The 18,845-nt window shown below is 38.3% G+C and overlaps 1 protein-coding gene across 2 annotated transcripts in view; it reads left to right on the top strand.

The window, feature by feature from the left end:
* Positions 1-18,845, top strand: part of GNG2 (G protein subunit gamma 2) — a 136,971-nt gene that overhangs the window by 13,762 nt on the left and 104,364 nt on the right. The window contains exon 2 of one of the 2 annotated variants that reach the window (XM_081229079.1): positions 6,969-7,009. The exons of the other annotated variant lie outside the window; for it this stretch is intronic. The gene's annotated coding sequence lies outside the window, so the exon portion shown is untranslated. The remainder of the gene's footprint in view (positions 1-6,968; positions 7,010-18,845) is intronic. 2 annotated transcript variants of the gene reach the window in all.

Raw genomic sequence — 18,845 nt, forward strand, 5'->3', positions numbered from 1 at the left:
AGATTTTTCTTGTTTCTTGAGGTAGGCTTGTATAGCTATAAACTTCCCTCTTAGAACTGCTTTTGCTGCATCCCATAGGTTTTGGATCATCCTGTTTTCATTGGCATTTGTCTCTAGGTATTTTTTGATTTCCTCTTTGATTTCTTCAGTGATCTCTTGGTTGTTTAGTAACATATTGTTTAGCCTCCATGTGTTTGTGTTTTTTACAGTTTTTTCCATGTAATTGATTTCTAATCTCATAACGTTGTGGTCAGAAAAGATGCTTGATATGATTTCAATTTTCTTAAATTTACTGAGGCTTGATTTGTGACCCAAGATGTGATCTATCCTGGAGAATGTTCCGTGCGCACTTGAGAAGAAAGTGTAATCTGCTGTTTTGGGATGGAATGTCCTATAAATATGAATTAAATCTGTCTGGTCTGTAGTGTCATTTAAAGCTTCTGTTTCCTTATTTATTTTCATTTTGGATCATCTGTCCATTGGTGTAAGTGAGATGTTAAAGTCCCCCACTATTATTGTGTTACTGTCGATTTCCTGTTTTATAGGTCTTAGCAGTTGCCTTACGTATTGAGGTGGTCCTATGTTGGGTGCATATATATTTATAATTGTTATATCTTCTTCTTGGATTGATCCCTTGATCATTATGTAGTGTCCTTCCTTGTCTCTTGTAACATTCTTTATTTTAAAGTCTACTTTATCTGATATCAGTATTTCTACTCCAGCTTTCTTTTGATTTCCATATGCATGGAATATCTTTTTCCATCCCCTCACTTTCAGTCTGTATGTGTCCCTAGGTCTGAAGTGGGTCTCTTGTAGATAGCATATACATGGGTCTTGTTTTGTATCCATTCAGGAAGCCTGGTTCTTTTGGTTGGAGCATCTAATCCATTCACATTTAAGGCAGTTATCGATATGTATGTTCCTATGACCATTTTGTTAATTGTTTTGGGTTTGTTTTTGTAGGTCCTTTTCTTTTCTTGTGTTTCCCAGTTTGAGAAGTTCCTTTAGCATTTGTTGTAGTGCTGGTTGGTGGTGCTGAATTCTCTTAGCTTTTGCTTGTCTGTAAAGCTTTTGATTTCTCCATCGAATCTGAGTGAGATCCTTGCGGGTAGAGTAATCTTGGTTGTACATTCTTTGCTTTCATCACTTTAAATATATCATGCCACTCCCTTCTGGCTTGTAGAGTTTCTGCTGAGAAATCAGCTGTTAACCTTATGGGAGTTCCCTTGTATATTATTTGTCATTTTTCCCTTGCTGCTTTCAATAATTTTTCTTTGTCTTTAATTTTTGCCAGTTTGATTACTATGTGTCTCAATGTGTTTCTCCTTGGGTTTCTCCTGTATGGGACTCGCTGTGCTTCCTGGACTTGGGTGGCTACTTCCCATGTTAGGGAAGTTTTCAACTATAATCTCTTCAAATATTTTCTCTGGTCCTTTCTGTCTCTCTTCTCCTTCTGGGACCCCTATAATGCGAATGTTGTTGCATTTAATGTTGTCCCAGAGGTCTCTTAGGTTGTCTTCATTTCTTTTCATTCTTTTTTCTTTGTTCTGTTCTGCAGCAGCGAATTCCACCATTCTGTCTTCCAGGTTACTTATCCTTTCTTCTGCCTCAGTAATTCTGCTATTGATTCCTTCTAGCATAGTTTTCATTTCAGTTATTGTACTGTTCATCTCTGTTTGTTTGTTCTTTAATTCTTCTAGGTATTTGTTAAACATTTTTTGCATCTCCTCTATCTTTGCCTCCATTCTTTTTCTGAGGTCCTGGCTCATCTTCACTATCATTATTCTGAATTCTTTTTCTGGAAGGTTGCCTATCTCCACTTCATTTAGTTGTTTTTCTGGGGTTTTATCTTGTTCCTTCGTCTGGTAAATAGCCCTCTGCCTTTTCATCTTGTCTATCTTTCTGTGAATGTGGTTTTTGTTCCACAGGCTGCAGGATTGTAGTTCTTCTTGCTTCTGCTGTCTGCCCTCAGCCCTGCTAGTGTTGGAGGGTCTCCTGCAGAGGCAGGGTGTGGCTGTGTCTCACCGTGAGGACAAGGACACTGGCAGCAGAAGTTCTGGGAAGTACTCCTTGTCATGAGCCCTCCCAGAGTCCTGGAGATAGTCATTTTTAATGAATTTTGTATGTGTGTGTGTCTGCTTATCATATGTTGTACCATAAATAACCATCAGGGTACTTCGCTTTTTAATTTATATAGATTTATATAAAATTTTTCATTTAAATTTCTTTTAAAATAGGGTTTATTTCCATTTCATACAGAGGAAAATCAGTATACCAAAATTACCAACATCTGTTTTTTTTGGAGAGAGCCACCCATGATGCCCAAGTCAGGACTCTGAATTCTAGGCCTGATGTGATCACTGGGTCATGGTCCCTCTCACTAAAAGCTCATCCAGAATGGTGCCTTGTGACACAAAGGATCTTCTGAGAGAAGATGAGGGACTAAGCCATGCCCATGACCTTTGTCTCCAGTAAGAAAATAGTCTTCCCTAAGTCCTATTACAATGTTCAGTTATAAACAGTGGTGCTTAGTACATAGAGGGTCTTAAGTAATACGTATTGATAAATAGATGGAAATAGTCCACAGTTCTTCCAAATATCTGGACTCTTTCATGTTTGCTTTTTAAAAATAAATCTCTTTATTGTAGACCTTAGTTTAAAAACATCTCAGAGTTAAGACTTACATTTACCCTAGAATCAAGTAATATTGTTACGATCAGTGTTAAGGAAAAGAAAATGCATTTTTAATTTTAAAAAAAGGACTTACATTTATTCTTTTAAAACACTTTACATATGATCGCCCATGTATGCACCAATATAGGCTATTTTATTTGATAATTTTTACTGCTGATTTTATTTCACCTGATAGTTTTATTTGGGTCCCTAAAACTGCATTATGAACTATCTTAATTATTTAAATTAGAAACAGATTAATTTTCTCCAGTGTACAAACTCAAATTAATTTCATTATTAACCCGAGTTTTAAATTGATTAATGTTGGAGTGTTTAAGGAACCAAGTGGGGTTTTTTCATCCTTAAGGAGATGGCCATATTGATTTGATGACTCTCTCGCCATCACACCGGTTGTGCTATGAAGAGCAAAACATTTGCAAGAGAACTTTGGATAGATTGTATAAACCAGCCAGAAACCTGTGTGTCTGGGGCTTCTGGGAGAACAATCTGTGAGTCATTTTAAAAAAACAAACACACTCATAATCACGGTGCATGGTGTTACCATGGTAATTAGGCCTGTGGAGTTGGGTTGCTTATGTTCCTGTAAAGGGAAGAGGGGGAGAGAAACTGAGAATTCAGAGCGTTGACTATGAGCTTCAATTTGACTATCACAAGAGAGAGTGTAGGGTTTCTTGAGAACGTACTGGCACAGTTGTCCTGAGAGGGAAGTGAAGAAACTCTGGCATCCTCCCTTTGTTACTGAATATAAGTTAGCCATTTTAGTGTTGGGTACTGTGATTCACAGGAGAGAAAAGGGCCATTTGGCATTCTCTCAGGAAGAAGGGGGGAAAATTGGTCCTTTATCTGCGATATAATTACATATAAGTCTCTCAGATCTACCCGGTAAGTGTCTGGTGTGCAGGTGCACAGGGCTTTAGTGAGCCTCTAAAAGGTGCCAAAATGCCACTGGCATAATATTATTACAGATTTAAACGCTCCTCAGTGCATTATTCTAATACAGTTAGAGACGGGTTTTAGTGAGGCCATTGTTTCAGATCTGATCCCCAAGTAGACCAGGTCGCTTTTCTCTGTCTTACGGAGTAGATATGACTCCTTTATCTTGGACAGTCATCTTATAATATAGGCCCCTGGATCACAGAGGAGACCAAGGAGGTTATGTGAGCTCTGCCAAATCTGTCATCACTCCAGGGGAAAGTAAAGTCAACATACGTGCTTTTTTTTTCCCCCATTTACTTATTTATTTTTTGGCTGCGTTGGGTCTTCGTTGCTGCACGTGGGCTTTCTCTAGTTGTGGTGAACAGGGGCTACTCTTCATTGCTGTGTGCAGGCCTCTCATTGCGGTGGCTTCTCTTGTGGTGGAGCACGGGCTCCAGGTGTGTGGGCTTCAGTAGTTGTGGTGCGTGGGCTCAGCAGTTGTGGCTCGTGGGCTCTAGAGCACAGGCTCAGTAGCCTATGGGCTACTGTGGCATAGTGACATAGTGGCCTACGGGCTTAGTTGCTCCACAGCATGTGGGATCTTCCTGGACCAGGGCTCAAACCTGTGTCCCCTGCATTGGCAGACAGATTCTTAACCACTGCACCACCAGGGAAATCCCAACATACATGCTTTTTTGATGGACAGTCAACAAAGTGGGATTACTGAGGAGTGATTCATTATGATTCTGTATGGAGAACAAACAACACCCTTAAATTAAAGGTATGAGTTAGTGCACCTACAAAACTGGTTTTTAAGAATGATTTAAGATTTACTTTAAGAAGCCTAGGTATCCTTTTAAATGGATAATACATTGACTAGAGGTTTTTTTTAGAGTATTCCTCATGCAGATTTTATTTCTACAACTTTTCCTTATTAAAACTATTTTTCAAAAGGCTTGAAATAAAGTGCCGTGGAGTTTGATTAAAGGATCATGCAAATGCAGGGAGTTTGTGTGCGATTTTGCCCTGGCATATGGTGTAAAAGCTATTTCTCAAAACTGTGGATTTCATTTTTCCTCTCATATGTGGGAAGAAGGCACATGTTACCCAAACTTCATTCTATGCTGTCTTAATCTTTTTAAGATTAGTAAACAATGCTTAACTTAAACATTTTTCTGATGGTGAAAGTAATTTATGGTGATCATTGAAAATTTGGAAAATACTTAAAGTGTAAAAAAAAAATTAAGACTGACCCCTTCCATTAATTAGATTTTTGGTTGAGCCACATATAACAGAGACCTGATTTCACAGTGGCTTACAAAAGTTAGAAGTTATTTCTCTCTCACATAACAATCCAGAGGTGTGTGGTCCAGGGCTGGTAAGGTAACCCTCCTCCACAAGATCATCCAGGTATCCAGCCTCCTTCTATCATACTGTTACATCATTCCAAGCATATTTTCCTTGCTTTATGGTCTTAAGTGGCTTCCTACCATAAGGACCTCACTATAACCAGTAGGAAGGGAGAAAGTTGGAAAGGGGACGGCATGACCCAGAAGTTGCACCCATCACTGCTGCAGCAATCCCCTTGAACTTTGTCACATGGCCATACACCTAGCAACAAGGGAGGCTGAGAAAAGCAGTTATTCTTGATATGTATGTGCCTAGCTTAGATTCTATCACAAGCATGGAAGAAGAGGAAAGCAGATACTGGGGCATATCTAGCAATTTCTGGTACTTCCATTTTCTATACAAAAGAGGTAATACACTGCTAACATTTTGACATACCTTCTTCCAATCTTTTTTCTAGAAAAATATGTATCAGAAAGATATGTATAATATTTACTAGAAAATATTGCATGTGATATATTAGAATATTAAGTATGAAAAATATGAAAATGTATTCAAAAAATGCATATATATAATATATAGATAATAGAAAATTAGCTGAGGTCATACTCTATATATTATTTTGTATAATAACTTTGCATAACTTTATTCCATGTGTATTTTTCCTCATCATTTAAATTTTTTGTATTTATTGTTTCCAAGTTCCATTGTGTGAAATTTTTCTGTTTTACTTAATGGGTTATGTTATTAATATTTAGGCTATTTCTAACACCTTGGTAATACTTCTTTGTCTATACTTTGCATTTTTTGCATCACCAAGACAATGGGTGAGAACATATTTGGGATCTTGATAAATATTGCCCAACTGCTTTCCAGAGAGATTGTGTTGATTTATGCTCTCCCAAGAATGTATGAGAGTGCTGGACTCAGAGCTCCCTTCAAGGCTTATTTTGCAAGTCCCACTAATCATTGTTATCCCTAGGGTTTATTCTCTGAAAATAGGTTGTTTTCTGCCCTTGGCTTGTTTTTGTTTCCTTTGCTGTCATTAATCATGAGATAATAGTTTTCTAATAATGTTGGCTCATTTAAAAACATATGGTCCCGTATAGTCATCTGGGAATATAATCAGTTGGGCTGAGATTTTAGCACACGTGCCAGTCTTAAGCAATGGGAGATCTCTAGAGACACTGATGTTCATTTGGTCTCAGGACCCAATGTGAATTTGATTTCCACTGTCAGTCATAATGCTCTAGATGCTAAGTAACTCTTAGTTCTGAGACACAGCAAAATATGAATAGTAAAGCGTTCCCTGAGGCTTAGGCAGCTCCCTTTGAGCTGGCTGCTGGATATCTTCAGAAGTAAAGACAGGAACTTTCTTAGATATGAACCACACTCACACTAGGCGGAATTAGGCCAACTCTGCCCAGCATCCTAAAGGTCATTAGTGGCTAAGGGTATAGGTGTTTCTACTTCTAAACAGCCTTCAGCTTTGGATGCTAACGATGTTTTTTAACCATTAACTTGTCCAATCTACCCTCTTAAAGGGTTAGATATACACGAATGGAGCCCCACCTCTGTCCTAACACCTGGAGAAAGAGTGTATCTGGCACTTTGGTCCTGCTGGGAGCTAATCAAGTTAGGTCAGGAGGAAAGTTTGTTCTTATTCATCTCACGGTACACAGCCTCTGTCACCAAGAACTGTGCTTGCCCTAGGTTCCCAAGCCAACTTGGTATTTTCATGTTTTCTTTCAGGTTAGGGAAGTTCACAAAGAAAGGGACTCCTATTTTCACAAATCTGTTTCTTCAAAGAAAAAGAGTTAACAAACTGTTTGTTTCTTGGCTCAGAAAGGTAAACCTGTGAGCGCCTCTGCCCCTTGAGCTATTCAGCCATCACCACCAAACCCTATTTACAGAAACATTTATTTGCTTGTTCAGCTTTTATGTATCATGTTATTTCTCTTTTTAAAAACAAAACCAAAAACAATACATTCTCCTCTCTGCTTTCTCAACAGCCAGATCTGCCAGTGAGCCTCAGGCTTTGGGAACTGAAGAGGTAAGAATTCTGAAATATTTTCTTCTAGGATCTTAAATCTAATCAGAACTTCAAGAGTTAGAGAAAAATCTTAAGCCTAGAGATGAAATCATTTAACATGTGATGTTGATTAAAAAGAAACATTCATAGTCTTTAGCAATATTGACATGACTTTAGGTTTTAAAGGAAAAAACAATGGCTCTCCTTAATGATAGTTAAAAATCAGATTTCTCACTCAGATTTCACCCATTTTCTTCTAAAAACCTGAGTTTGGAAGCCTTTGAGGTCACTGCCTTAACAAAATGTGTCTCTGTGGCACCGAACATGATTAATTGGTGGCAGCCATTGAGGATAGTGAAAGACAGATGTCAGAGTAGATTAGACCAGGGAAGTGTAAACCCTGTTCTTAACAGATTGGTTGTAGACATTAATAGGGCTTTTTCAGCAGCAACAACAGTCACAATAAAAGGTCAATTTAATACTGGTGGGGTTTCTTCTTGAAGAAACTGACTTGGCTTTTGAAACTGAGTAAAGCCATTTAAATCTAGCTGTAGACTTGAAAGGTCACCATATTGCTGAGACAGGTGATAATGTGTTTTCTCTCCCCAGCCGAGATGCAGTTTCCTTTAGTCCTGATGTGGACTTCCCCCCATTTTATTTTATTTAATTTATTTATTTATAAATTTATTTATGTAGTTTTTGGCTGCGTTGGGTCTTCATTGCTGCGCATGAGCTTTCTCTAGTCCTCCTCCTCCATTTTAAAATTAACTTCATTCTGATAAATTTCAATCATATACCAAATAGAGAGGATAATATAATGAACTTCTATATCCCTATCACTCAGTTTTAACAATTATAACTCATGACCAGTTTTGTTTCATCTATACCTCCACCCCTTCTCTTCTTTTCCCATTGGAGCATTGGATTATATGATGATGGCTTGAATTTGGCTGTTGGATTTTTAATTGTTTATACAACTATTTAGTGGCTACAGCAAAATGCAAATTTAAAAAAACCCTGCTTTTAACCTAAGTTACTTTGCTGAAGCTAGCCATTTATCCATGTACTCATTCAGCCAATATTTAGTATTTACTAGTATCAAAACTTTCTTAGGAGAAAAAATAGAGAAAAACTAATGGAAGGGAGACCAGTAGACGTCTTGGATTTGCAAATGGTGGGCTGGATATGGGAGGACTGATGAAATTGCTGACTGAAGATGAAGGAGAGGAGGATATTTAGAAAAACTCCCCAATTTCTCTTTTGGGAAATTCAGTGGGTGATGATAACTGGGCTACAGATACAGGAAGAGAGGAATAGATTCAAATCTGTGGAGTGGCCACGTCCAGATGGATATGTCCAATAGACTGCTCATGGATGGTACAGAGCAGTGATTCTTGGTCCTGGGTGCACATCAGAATCTCCAGGGAAGTGTTTGAAAGCACTGATATGTAAACCCTACCCAGACCACTTGAGTCAGAATCCCTTGGCGAGGGGTCTGAATATCTGTAGTTTATAAGAGCTCCCCAGGTGATTACAATGTGTAGTCATGATTGAGAATCTCTGGTCTAGAGCTTATTAGAAGGAAGGCCTCTGTGTATGTGTGCTTTTAATGCCATGTATAGCTTTTGCGACCCCATATGAGGTTCTTTTGGAGTTAAGTACTTAATATCTTTCAGGTGAGGGCTAAGCCATCCCTACACTCTACCAAATATTATTAATAATGAAAGCTTTTAAAATAAGTTTTTCATGTTCTCTGTCTGATGTTGGTGTTGATTTCTTTCATACTAATCACTGTATTTAAATGTTTCAAATCAATCCAAGCAGAGTTTCTGGGTGCGGGTTGCTGACATGTTGAATGGGGCAATTCTTCCTTGTATTCTTTGGTATCCCTGTCCTTGGCTTGCAAAAGGCCAATGGCATCTTCCAGCCATTGTGGTATCCAGAGTGCCCTAAGGAGACATTGAGAACTACTGTGTTGTTACACACCTTTAAAGAGGTTGTTTGTCATTTTACTCTTACCTACAAGCATTTTTGCTTCATGCAAAATTACTGGTTTCAGTTATGCAAAGTAGTTCCTTATGTAAGTGGTCCCTGTGCTAACAAACTAAAGAAAGAAACTAAACAAAATAGACATGTAAAAGGAAATATTGTTTTGCACTGTTGGAAGGATTTTGAGCATATTTGTTCTAGTACCAAATCTATTTTTTATGTCTGTACAGAGAAGCAAATTAAACACTAGGCAAGAAATGGTCAAATATTGAGATTTAAAGCAAAATACTACTAAGGCATTATGCAAATTGAACAGCAGTGATGAAGGATGTATTCCTTTCTTGTTTTCTGCTGTAACAAATTGTAACAGACTTGGTGGATTAAAACAAATCCACCAAATACAAATATGTTATCTTACAGTTCTGCAAGTTAGGTTCTGTAGAGATCTCACTGGTCTAAAGGCAAAGTATTGACAGAGCTGTGTTCCTTTCTGGAGGCTCTAGGGAAGAATTCTAGAGTCCCCTTTCCTCCATTTTCAAAGCCAACAGCCTTCCATCTCCGTGTGTCTTTCCACCATATTCATTCCTCTGAACTGAACCAGGAAATGTTCATTGACTTTAAGGATCCATGTGATAAGATTTGGCACACCTAGATAATACAAGATACTCTCCCCATCCCAAGGTCCTTAATTTAATCATATCTTCAAAGTCCCTTTTTCCACATAAGTTTATATATTCACAGGTTCCAAGGATTAGGGCATGGACCTATTTGGGGGCTATTATTCTGCCTACTACAAAGTAAAAGATATTAATTGTTCAGAAAGGTAGAAATGCCTCAGAGATAGCAGAGATAGGATTATCTTACATTTCATTGTATAAGGTTGAGAAGGTTTAGGGTTCCCGAGTTGATGAAGCAAGTTCTTGTCTTGACTCTGCAAAACCTGTTTGTAAATACAGGCACTGAAGGCTTTTAGTTTTCTTGGAGTATTTGACATTGGATCAGTGATTCTTGGTCCTGGGTGCACGTCAGAATCTCCAGGGAAGTGTTTGAAAGCACTGATATGTAAAACCTACCCAATGGTTGAAGTCCAATGGTTCCTTCCTTGGCCAGACTTTCTGGTACTATGGGTGTGGCCTCTGGAGAGCATGCTGCTTTTGGAATTTCTCCAACTCTAGAGAGTTTGCTTACAGTGTGCAGGTTCCAAGGTCTTTCAATGGCACCAAAGAAATGTGAGATTTTTATTTTATGCTGTTATGTCTGCCTGTCACATTGTGCTTTATTTATTAGGCTCTAACATGTGGAAGTTGGAGAGAAAAATAACATAATATTTTAGAACCTTACTGTAGTGGTATTTATTATGGCTAATTTCTAAATATGGTTTAATTTCCACTATACATTAGGTAAGTCATCCCCACAAAGTAAGAAACCATTGCTCATCTAGTGAATGAAATGGATCACTGGGTTATTTTTTAAAAACCATCTCCAGGGTAGAATATAGCCAGAATTTTTTAAAATTTTATTTATATTTCATTTATTTATTTTTGGCTGTGTTGGGTCTTCATTGCTGCCCGCGGGCTTTCTCTAGTTGCGGCGAGCAGGGGCTACTCTTTGTTGCAGTGCACGGGCTTCTCATTGTGGTGGCTTCTCTTGTGGTGGAGCACAGGCTTTAGGTGCACGGGCTTCAGTAGTTGTGGCACATGGGCTCAGTAGTTGTGGCTCATGGGCTCTAGAACGCAGGCTCAGTAGTTGTGGCGCACGGGCTTAGTTGCTCCGCAGCATGTGGGATCTTCCCAGACCAGGGCTCGAACCCGTGTCCCCTGCATTGGCAGGCGGATTCTCAACCACTGTGCCACCAGGGAGGTCCCTAGCCAGAAATTTTTGATGAAGATTTTAAATGTTGCAGCTATTTTGTAGCGAGTCCCCTTTTTATCCACTTCAAGACAGGTCAGCAATACAGATCTGAAGGCCAAACTTAGGGCTAGCTGTAGAGTAACGAACCATCCTGATTTGTCCAAGACTGGGGGGTTACCTGGGACTTGGGAGCTTCAGTGCTAAAACTCCTGGAGTTCTGGGTAATTTGGGACAGTTGGGCGCCTAGATGTCTAAAAACAGCTCTAGTGGAGAGTGACTGTCATGCCGATGAATTGTGAAAATAGAAAATCTGATTGAATGAAATAATGACAGTAACCTCCAGGGTTTGGGCTAGGATAAGGGTGAATCTAACTCTGGAAAAATCTGTATCCACATATACATGTTTGCCCGAAACCAACTCAGAAGAACCAGCAACATTTATAAAGTGTTATTAGATTTCATGGCCCATTCTTTTAATTCCCCAGTGTTACTGGCAACTCTGATGATCACAGCTTTAATAGCTTTCTTACTGAGGTGACCACAGAACCTCATTGAATCTTTTTCAGCATGTCAGCATGTATGGAAATTACAAGTTTGCCAAAGCAGCATGGTGCTCTCTTAGTTTGAATCCTGCCTCTTGTATAACAGAATTGAACTTTTCCCCCCTAAGAGACAGCACAGAATGTTCAAGAATAGATAAGTATTAGGAAGACTATCTTGATGCCCAAGGGGAGGGGATTAGAGAGGATCATGTCTTGGAGTCTTATCCAGCTCTAAGAGGTTGGTGCTCTCTGACTCCCAGTGGTAGAGCATGAGCTACTTACCCTGATGTAAGTAAGTGGCTGCATCTGGGTGAAGATTCTTACTCAGCCCTTCCTCCATGCTTCCATAACGCTCTGCCCTGCCCTCACCCACAGCAAAGCCAGACTAGGGAAACAGGAATACAGAAGGAGCCTCATTTCTTACATTTCTGTGACCTTCATTTGGAGATTTTTATTCTCTAAGCCACTGGGACAAAGAGATTTTAAGTGTACTTGGAAGGGCAGTACATTAGCTTCCCTAGAATAGGCTTTGACTTTTAGGAGCTGGCAATATATATATATATATATATTTTAATGTTTATTTACTATCTTCTAAACAGTTCTAGTTGGTAGGTACAAGGAATTCTCTTTCAATTCTTTTTTTTTTTTCTTCCAAAAAAAAGATTGAGCACCATCAGTCTTGGAGGTAAGGTCTGGGTTTCTGATGAGGATAGGGCTTGGATAGATTGTGAGTTATTCTGATATTCTTGTCAATCCCTTTTTGGGGTTCCTTCCTTCTAAGACTCTCAATCCTGCCTGGTTTCATTTTGTTAAGACTAGCCTCCTTTCAGCTTTGAACCTCAGCTGGTTTTTTTGTGAATCAAACAAGCTCCAGAAGAAATGAAAGGAGATGAAATCCTTATGCTGTTGTTTAAACTCAGATTCTTTTATTCCTTTCCAAAGAGAAATTACAGAGTAAATGTAAATAGGAGATCCAAATGATCCAAGCTACTCTGGTGCAGGGTTTCTTTGGGGGTAATAGAAATGTCTTGGAAATAGGGATGATGGCTACATGACATCGTAAATGTACTAAATGCTGTTGAATTGTACACTTTAAAGTGGTTAATGATTAATTTCATGTTTTGTGAATTTTACCTCAAAAAAAAATGTTGAACTTCAAGAGGAAGAAAAAAAAAGACTGTTTCTCTCTATCTTCAAATTCTGGAGGAAGTCTCATCCATTTTAATACACTCATGTTTTTAAATTTCTAGACCAAAATTGTTCATCCTGTCCCATTACTGGGAGAAGATATTTGGACTTAGAAGTGTCTGCCAGGCAGAACCAATCAGGAAATTCATAGAGTTAAGACACTAGCTGTTAGTATTAAGATGCATAGTTTTTGTTACTGGATTATAAACTGGCCTATAATTTGCAAAGCTGATTGCAATAAAAATTTTTTTTTGAGTTTAGCAATTTAAAACACTGGACTTTTTTCCACCTCTCATGGGATAGAAGTTATATCAACTAGGTTAGAAAGTTTTTTAATATCCTATAGTAGCGAACTGCAATTGGGTATGACAAAACAGGAAGAGTCCAGATGTGGTAACTTTAATGAAATGTGAGCATGGTAAAAAATTTCATATATAGAAATGACTTTTATTAAAATATCTCCTTGGACATTCCCAAGGGCTACCACCTGATCAAAGTCTGACGGGCACTTATTTTAAGGGATGACTGCATAGGGTTCCACACATAATCATTGGTTCAATGGTGAAACTTTAAGGTTTTTTAATTACTTCTAGATTTAGAGACAACTTTTTTGGCCTTTTGCAGAGATGTAACTAGGCAACCAGTATAGCACTTAACTGGTGCACAGCATCCAAACTTCATAGCCATTGCATCATTTTTTAAATGCTGTTTAAATCTGTCTTTTAGCTTTGGCATATGCTGCCTTGTAACCTTTAATTTCTTAGAAAATATCGTGCAAAGCCCCAGCTGTAAGAGAGAATGGTTCCTAGAACCCCAGCATACTCTGTCTGATGTTAATCAATGTGCTTACAAGAACAGCGATAATAGAGTCGAGAGGTAGCCAAATGTACCATGTTTTATAATTGGGCGTTAAGAAGGTAGGTTTCAGTTTTGGTGTGTGAAGGTGTAAGAGTTTAAAACCATATCCTCAGCAGGTGGTAATGAGCATTTCTCACAATGTGATTAATGGAAAATGTACATTCACAGAGATGAGAGGTGACCTTTATTCTAGTGAAGTTGATTTTACTTTGCTGGATAGGTGGTAACTAGAAATACCTAGTTTGATTAATAAGCCAGAATATATTGAAAGCTTTTTAAGTGTCAGACACTATTCTAGATATATACTATATTCCTTTTCTGTGATAACTAAGCTTTTAATTTTTTAATTAGTTTTTTTAATTATGAAAGGAATGTATATGTGAGATTTTTAAAAATTCAAGTAGTAGACACAGGAAGAAATGAAAAAGAGAAGTTTCTTTCCAAACATCAACTCCTAGCCCACTCCCTAGAGATAACCACTGTTAATAGTATCTTGTGTGCCCTCTAGAAATTTTCCATCTCCTGGTTAATCTGTATTGAAATGTGAGTATGATAAGTGCCATTAAACCGTCTGTTCATAAATTTCTCTTCTGGACCAAATCTCTTCATTTTGAGACACCATTTGATGCTTTTTTTTGGAATGTGCTTTTTTAAAACTGAAAGAGTAAAAATGTCAGAACCAAAGTGATGCCAACAGAGGGCTGGTGGTAGGGAGGGTGACAACTGAAGACTGTTACTGTGAATTCTAGCCTCTGTAAGATTTACATACAGAATGTAAGTAATAAACCTTAAGGTAGTTCTTCATCATTTTCAGAGTCATCTGGAGTACATTATCTCCCTTCATCCTTTTGATGACCCTGTGACACAGAAATTGTTTACTTTATTTTACAAAGGAGGAAGCTGTGGTTCCCAGAGGTTAGGTAACTTCCCCATAAACACAGCTAACGAGTGACAGAATTGGGAGGAGAATAAAGTCTTTTCCAAGTTTTAGCCTTGAACCAGACCACACTGGCAACCATGAGGAAGAGAGGAGCTCGGTGACACCATTGTGGTCCCTGTAGTGGGAGGCTGGAAGTAAAGGGGAGGCTTGCAGTCTGAAGATCCAGTTAGAAGTTGTTCTGACTCTGCTCCTTGGGCAAGTTGTTTAATGCAGTCCGTACGCCCTCCTCACAGTTTCCTCACTGGCTACGTCTATTCCTGTTCTGTTTGTTTGGGTGGTACTGGCCAGAGGGATGGGGACTTGACTCAAGCTGGGGATGCCATAGTATTTCATCACCATGCTACAGGAGTTGGTTTCAAGGGTGGGCATGCAACCCAGCAAGGACCAATAGATTCTTTCTCTGGAGTTTTCCAACTCAAGTTGAGGGAGGAGAGGTCCCATCCTTTCTAGTCTCAAGGTAGTAAGAATCATGTAAGGCCATGTTTCAGTCTGTTGAGAGAGTAAAGTCTGACGCACAAAGGGGGAGCAAAAGAGAGAGAGAGACAGAGCGATAAAGGGAAGGAAAGAGATAGCACGGTGAGAATTGGAGTCCATCAATCCAGTTGATGTGAGCCAATATATTCCCATTTTTTACCTAACCTAAGTCAAGTTGCTACTAAAGGAATCTTGTGTGATATCTTCGGGCCTTAGTTTCCTCATCTGTAAAATGGGGGTTTTAATATTTTCCCTGAAGTACTGTATATCTGAACTACTGTAAAGATGAGTTGAGATAATGAATAGGAAAGTACTTTGTACATTGTAAAATGCTGTACAAATGCAAGATGGTATTATTCATTAATATGTTGCATTGAACTAGGAAAAGTTGAAAGAATGAAATTACCACTCATTTGGAAAATAGGAAGTGAGAGCTTTATAAGTGCCATCAGCTATTGTGCTGAAGTAAATGAAAGGTGCCAGAGTTCCCAGATTTTCTTTGGGTATCCCCTTTCATATACTCTTAAGTTCTAATAGATACCCATCATAAATACAGGGATAGATCTTACCTCACTGGCTCAGGTTAATTCAAAGAGTTTCTTTTTTCTATCTCCTGTCCTAATCTGTGGTAAACATACACACAATAACACAAACCAAACAAAAATAAACACATCATATTAATATTTCAACATTTTAGCTTTTTCACTTAAAAGAATTTTACAGATTTATAAATGACATTTTGACATCATCAAAGAAAATCAACCTTAAAGTGGCTATTCTATTTTTAGTACTTCATTTGGGAATGATATAGTTGAGGTGATTCTTGGGATGGGAGGTTAGCTATTTTGGGCTTAGATAGGATCAAAATCCATCTTTTACCTTAAGGGACTTACATCTTTGATATATAAACTCTAAGTAATCAAAATCTACTTGAAATTACATCTTACGCATGACACAGGAAGCATCACTTCACTTCTACAGCATTTTTCACTATATATGATAATATCTCTCAGTGAGAGAAAACAGATGGCACAGAACAGAAATTTGTTCTCTTTCTTAGATTTGCCATTTAGGCAGTTTTTATTGTAGCAAACATATCTTTCTTTAAATTTGATCATTAAAACTAAAAAAAAAAGTGGTTTGAAGTCTCAATCTAAGTAGAATAGCATGTGCAAAAAGGTCAAAGTCACCATGGAAACATGATCTGTAAGCATAAAGAAGCATGATGTAGCAACCTGAACATCTTACATCTCTCACATTTTAAAATCTGAGAAATATATCCACCACTTTCACTGTTCTTGCAAATCTAAACCTTTGCCTTACAAAATCACCGAGTCAAGAAGGTTGAATCAGTGCTGTTTGACCACCCCACTCCACACCTCACCTAGCCATTGTTTATCTTTGTCTGGGCTTGATATCAACTCCATGAATGTCAGTGTTTTCATATAAATTGAGGACTTGGAATAAGTTCATTTTCTGAATAAGCATGCTCTTAACCCTCAGAAAATGTCAACTGTACTGAAAACAGTTGGCATTCTCAAATCAATTAATTTTAGGAGAGCTTAATAAAGAGAATATTTACAAGGACATGAGCAGAGTATAGGGAAACTGAAAGGGAGAGTGTACTTTTTCAGGGCTCCTTTACCACCTGTAGACTGGAAGGGATGAGGGCTGGGAGTAGAGAACCCTCCTGAGTGGAGCTGTGACCTCCAGGAAAGGGCTGTAGCCAGCTTATAATGACCTTGAAGGCAGGGATGCCAGGAAACAAATAGCCTGAAATGCTTCTCCTCTTTCCTTCTATCTGCTTATGCTCCCCATTGACCAAACCTAACTGGAAGACAACAAGGAAGCCTGCCTCTGAGTCTGTAGTTCAGTCTCCTAGGGTGTAGAGCCAGGTAGAACAGGATGGAGAATGGGTTTGGAGGTACAAATGAAAGGTATCCGGTACAGTTAACCTTCATTGTGAAAGTCTTGCATGAAAGAAATAGTACCCCTTTCTCTCCCAAATCTAGCTGTCTTATAAAAAAAAAAAAATTGTTTTAACCAACTTTCACTTTTTCATTAATTGTATTTAATCAAGTTCATGGTCCATATTCAAATGGACCCAAATGCGATTGGTAGCATTTGGAGAACATTCCCTTGTTTGTGTGATGAAGCACGATCTGGAGGAGGTACAGAGGTGACGAAACCACCTTAGTGCTTGTCCTGCTCAGACTTGTATGGCAACCTCGACTTGAAGTTCAAGTTTAGGGGAAGGGGTGGTAAAAAGTAATTAGATACCTCAGAGCAACTCTGAATAGTCCACATTTGTGGGCCTCCCATAATCAGAGGAGTGACTATTGTCCCAGAGAAGTACAATGTCCATTTCTGGTGGGTTGAGTAACAAGTTTTTAGTTTTGTCCAGCTTGCTTTTAATCTCAGACGAATTATTTTCACTCCTTTGACCTAGGGACCAGGATTACTTGCCTTGATCTAATCCAGATTAACTACTGTGATCCACTGAGAATGAATCAATGAACTGAATCGGATAAATCCCCCTAATTAGAGAGGTATTTGTGGCAACATAAAATGATAGGCAAAAGAAAACAAACTTGGAATACCACCCTAAAGCATAAACTTCTGTGGACCAGAAAATTCCCTGACTTGGGAAATGCTGGGACCCAAGGATTCTAGAACAAAGAGTTGGGTCTATAACAGAAACACTGAGAGGCAGTGTGGTGTAGTGAAAAGGGCATGGACTTTGAGATCTCAGCCTGGTACTGACTGTGACCATCTTGGCAAATTTCTGTGCTTTCTCAATCTCAAATTTCCTTGTGTGTAAAATAAGAGTAATTTAACTTGTTACAAAATTAATTGAAACCATATATGCAAAATAAAGGCAGTGTTTTCCACATATTCAAACACTTTTTGGGGGGAGGTATACTTACTTTTTAAAAAACAGTGTTTCTTTACAGCTCTATTGAGATATAATTGACATAAAATATAATGGACATACAATAAATGATATGTTTATGAAGTTGATGAATATTGGCTGCATACATCCATGAAAGCATAGCCACAATCAAAATAATGAACAAACCCATCCAAAAGTTTCCTCATGCCCAATAACAATCTCTTCTTCCCCTTTCCCCTCTTCAGGCAACCACTGATCTGCTTTCTGTCCCTCTAGAAGAGTTTGCATTTTCTAGGGTTTTATGTAAATGCAGTAATACATTATGTATTCACTTTTGTCTGGTCTCTTTTGCTCAGCAGAATTACATGGAGATGCATCCATGTTGTATGTATCAATATGTTATTCCTTTTATTACTGAGTAGTATTCTAGAATATTGGTATGCCACAATTTGTTTATCTGCTCACCTATTGAAGGATATTACTCAATTATGTTTTAGTTCTGTTTCCCTTCTTCTTCCCTCACTAGTAGTATAAGAAAAAAAATTTCTTATCCGTATTACCACAGCTGATATTTCTAGTAACAATCTCTAGGAATAGCGTGGTTTACAAGAATGGGGTATAAGTGCAGGTATCACAGTAATTGTCTCTTAGTCCGGGGCTTAGGTTGAGTTTCCGAGCTGAAGACCATTTCCTTCTGCTTTCTAGACTTTCTTTTGTTCTTTATCATTAATTATCAAGCCAAATGCCCATCGACTGATGAATGGATAAAATTATGGTATATCTGTACAATGGAATATTATTTGCCATAAAAAGGAAGTACTGATTCAATACTATAATATGGATGAACCTTGAAAACATTATGCTAAGTGAAAGAAACCAGGCACAACAGGCTATGTGACATATGGTTCCATTTATTGAAATGTCCAGAACAGGAAAATCCATAGAAGCAGGGAGTAGATTTATGGTTGCAGGAACTGGGCAGAGTGGGGAGGGGAAAATGGGGAGTGACTGCTAAAAACTATGGATTTTCTTTTTGGGGTGATGAAAATGCTCTGGAATTCAATAATGGTGATGGATGCACAATTTTGAATTTTCTAAAAATCACTGAATTGTGTATACTTT

The sequence above is a fragment of the Mesoplodon bidens genome (genome assembly GCF_964165515.1).
Source record: "Mesoplodon bidens genome assembly, chromosome: 3".
In the NCBI taxonomy this organism is placed as follows: Eukaryota; Metazoa; Chordata; class Mammalia; order Artiodactyla; family Ziphiidae; genus Mesoplodon; species Mesoplodon bidens.